This window comes from Canis lupus, chromosome 11 (assembly GCF_003254725.2).
Source record: "Canis lupus dingo isolate Sandy chromosome 11, ASM325472v2, whole genome shotgun sequence".
NCBI classification, from domain to species: domain Eukaryota; kingdom Metazoa; phylum Chordata; class Mammalia; order Carnivora; family Canidae; genus Canis; species Canis lupus.
The window spans coordinates 35,663,004-35,667,404 of NC_064253.1; the positions used below are offsets into that span (position 1 = coordinate 35,663,004).

The following is a 4,401-nucleotide window of genomic DNA, read 5'->3' on the forward strand; positions in this document are numbered from 1 at the left end:
GAGCACTAATAGAAGAGGCCTCCAAGATAATAGGTGAATTTTCATGGTGACTGTAATAATTTTAAATATATCTAAACATTCTTTGACAAGTCTCTTTTTTTTAAAGATTTTATTTATTCATGAGAGACATAGAAAAAAAGGCAGAGACATAGGCAGAGGGAGAAGCAAGCTCCCCATGGACACTCAACCACTGGGCCACCCAGACATCCCAACAAGTCTCTTCTCAAAAGGTGGAGCCTAATTCTTCTCCCTCTTGAGTGTAGGCCTGAATGAACAATTACTTAAAAAAAAAAAATGTGGTAGAAGTGATGGTCTGTGACTTCCAAGCTTGGGTCATAAGAAGCATTGTGGCTTCCTCCTTGCTCTTGCATTTGGACTGCTCACTCTAGAGAACCCAGACACCATGTTGTGAGGACATTCAAACAGCTCATAGAGAAGCTCTTACAAAGGAGAACTGAAGTCTCCTACTAATAACCAGCACTGTGTAAGTGAACTGTCTTGGATGTGAATCCTTCAGGGCTAATAAAGGCTTCAGATAACTACAACCCCAGCCAAAATCTTAACTACACTCATCACAAGAAACCCTTGAGCAAAGCTCTTCCAAATTTCTGACCCACACAAGTTATATGAAACGATACATGTTAATTGTTGATTTAAGCCACTTAACATTTTGGGCTAATTTGTTGTTGTTTGTTTGTTGGAGTTTTTTGCTGCAAAAAGCTTTATTGTTTCCATTTGGTCTATGGCTTAGGAGATAGCTCCAGCGTGGTTAGAAAGCTTCCTAGAGCACCTGGGTGGCTCAGCAGTTTAACATCTGCTTTTGGCTCAGTGCGTGATCCTGGAGTCACAGGATCGAGTCCCACATCGGGCTCCCTGCATGGAGCCTGCTTCTCCCTCTGCCTGTGTCTCTGTGTGTGTGTGTGTGTGTGTGTGTGTGTGTGTGTGTGATGGATAAATAAATAAAATCTTAAAAAAAAAAAAAAAAAGCTTCCTAGGGTTGCAGGGAAAGGCTCAGGTACAAACCCTGGCACCAGGAGGATGATGGAGGGGCCCCTCAAAGGCTGCTGGGATTCAGAGGCTCCTGGGCATACTTGAAGGTGAGCTCTTCAAAGAGATATTACCTAGCCCAGTCTGGGGGCTACCAGCCTGCAGAGCTGAGTCAGGTGGTCTCCACCTTCTTGATGAGTTTTACCTCCTTATATAGGAAGTGGTTCTCCGTGAAGTCACAGAGATGTCGGTCTCCATGGGCAGAAGTCAGGACATGCAGATCTGAAAGGACCAGGTTCGGGTTCTTCTCTAGAACCAGGGGAGCTTCCATGGCACCCAGGGTTTTACCCCACTCATCTTGGGATGGCGTCTGAACATCCGGGAAGAGGATGTGGCCACTGCACTGGTTTTACATCTTCATGATACACTTAGTGCCCATGTGCTTCTCCTCAGCCAACTAGCAGAAGAGGTGGCTCTCGTCCTCCAGAGCCACATTGTCAGGGTCAAAATAGAGGCCCAGAGAGAGGTAGGTGTATGAGGCCACCAGATGCATGTTGACCAGGCAGCTGATAGTGGCCTCCACTTCGGTGGAATCATTTTGATGATCTGGGAGCTCATGGTTGATCTGTAATGAGCTGAGCTCAAAATAGGGTGATGACTGGTTCTGGAGGCAGAGGGAAGCTGAGAACATGGCTCCAAAGGTTGCAACTGGAATAAAAGTTGGAGGGTGGTTGGAGGCTGATAAAAGGGGTGTCCTGGGGTCTGTTCTGTCTAAACACTGTCGAAGCAAGAGACAGATGGATGGACTGCCAGGTGCTCTTGGTTTGGGGCTAATTTGTTACAGGGCAACAGATAACTAATACAGTGACTTGGCAACAACTTCTTTTGCTGTCCATGCTATTACTCATGCTGGTTGTGGGAATTACAAGCCAGATGAGAGGGAATAATTTATGATAGGTCAGTGGGGAAGATATTTTGGGAAATACGACCTCTCTTCATACCATACCTCCTCATAAGCTGTGACACCCCCACTGTGTAATCTGGCTGTTGATACCACTAGATTTGTAAGGACATTTAGATTTAAAAAGAACATACCACTAGATTTGTAAGGACATTTAGATTTAAAAAGAACAAGTTAGGACTTACAAAAATTATCTCACAAACATTTCTTTGTATTTTCTTCCAAACAGCCCTATGGAGCAAGCAGGGCAGATATTATTTACTCCAATTTAAACTTGAGAAAACGCAGGCCCAGAGTTTCCAATTTCAAGTGACCAGTGTGTGACAAAGTCAGGATTTGAATAGAAGCTTCCCCGATTCCACATCTGAGTTACTACCCTGCTCCCTTAAATAAATGCCGTTCCTGCGATGTGGGTCAGTTAAATTCACTTCAACATATTTAATGGCAAGAGATAATATTTACAAAGTGCTTGGTGCAAGGTGAAGTAGTCACTAAGTGGTAGCTAGTCCTATCATTGTATTTATGGTGTGCCAAGTGCTGGGAATAGAGAGGTGAATGAGGCCAGGCTCCTTTTCCTTAAAGAGCTTGAGCTGGGAGGATAAGCAGATCTTGCTGAAGGATGTGCTTCCAGGATTGCCTTGAAAAGCTAAAAAGAGGGGGACGCCTGCGTGGTTCAGTGACTGAGCGTCTGCCTTCGGCTCAGGTGTGATCCCCGGGCCCTTGAATCAAGTACTGTATTGGGCTCCCCAGAGGAGAGCCCAATTTTTTTTCTTAAAAAAAAAAAAGCCAAAAAGAAAAGAAAATAGGATGTATAGGCCAGGCAAACTAAAGCCGGGGGTGGAATGTTCAGGGCCCTTTAGGGATCAATGTTAAGCCCCCTGTCAAATGTAGGATGGAGAAAAAAAAAAAAGTAGGATGGAGCCCTCCCACCAGTTGACATACCCCAAAGCAGGTACAGGAAGAACAGGTTGCCTGAGGGTGAAGAACACAGTGATCATTAGGAACACCCTACTCTTCAATTTCTGCAATAATCATTACCTTGTTTTCTTGGATCTAATGTGACTTACTGAGATTAAGTATCAGCCGGGACATTTTAGGAGAAAACCACTGTGGAACGAATTTCCTACCTCTGTGGGGGGATCTCCAGAAACAACCTCATTGAAATCACTTCCTGGAATTCACGGGGCACCGGAACAGGACTGGAGAGGGTGTGCCCGAAGGCAGCCCGTGGGACAGGTGGAGTGAACTTGCTCATGTGGCTCACGGGGAGAAGAAGAGGCCCCGGGCGTTACGGGATGGCTTCTGTCACACGGAACGCAACCCGAGGTCCTTGGTGCCACCAAAGGCTTTCCTGAGGGAAGAGGAGAGCCCTTCTGAGTGGCCTGTTGGGGTCCAGTGCAAGAACCGAGGATGGCCTGGGTTTTGTTTTTTTTGTTTTTTTGTTTTTTTTAATTTCTCCTGTTTTTTTTTAATGTATTTATGTATTTATTTATTTTTTTTGAAATGATCACCAAATTCCCATCATTCTTTGTATGCAACACCCATTAAACCTAAGCGATTCTCCAAGACAAAGAAAACACCGCGTCTGGGGACACGTGCCAATAAGAAGTACATGACCTTCTCTTGCTGGGGCACTGGTATTTTTAAAGCAACAAATGCATGATATTGAATATCCCGGCAAGGCTCCCTTCTGAGCAGATCCAACAATTGTCCCGAAGAAGAAACAAACTGGGAAATGCCCCCAAACCATTATGGGGCGCCCACAAAAACAGATCATCAAATTCCTCTCCGTAATCAGGAAGGCGGGGGGTGTGGGGGTGGGGGGTGGGGGGGTGGGCTGTGCTTGCGTGTGTGTGTGTGTGTGTGTGTGTGTGTGTGTGTGTGTGTGTGGAGGCTGCTTGTCCCGGAGCTGGAGGCCCACTGTTGTCCTCTTGTCAGCGCCACGGAGGACATCGGGCCTTCTGCTCCCTCTGGAAAAATATAGACACAGGCCATCTTCTCTCCAAGGACATTTTTCACCCAGAGGTCTTTGCCTCAAGGCGAAAACATGGGCTCTGTTGGCCCCTGCACGGGCTTCTGAAGGCCGAAGCCCCGGTGTGGCTGTGTGTCCAAGGCCGGGCTGCTGTGGCAGTGCGAGCTCCTCTGAGGCGGCCAGGGGCGCCCGAGGCCCGGGCAGCTGGGGCCGCGCGGGGTCCCCCCGTGCCTGGCATCTCTGCTGAGGGCCAGAGCGCCAGGGCAGCCTTTCTGAGCATTTGTTTTCCAGCAGCCAGTGGAGGCAGAGGTGGAGAGGGAAATGTGATCTTGGGTGGATTGTACTATTTTGCTCTCTCTATCCTATTTGGGTGGTGACTGTAGCCAGAAGGAAAAACAGGCCAATATGCAAGATGGATAAAAACCCTGATGACTACCCCGGCAAGTGTGCATTGGCTGGACTGGTTCTAGTCCCAGTGATT

The 4,401-nt window shown here is 47.2% G+C and overlaps 1 pseudogene; it reads right to left on the bottom strand.

Annotated features, from left to right (window-relative positions):
* Positions 1–1,121: 1,121 nt before the first annotated feature.
* LOC125756050 (ferritin light chain-like) lies at positions 1,122–1,691 on the bottom strand (annotated as a pseudogene).
* Between the last annotated feature and the right edge of the window lie 2,710 nt (positions 1,692–4,401).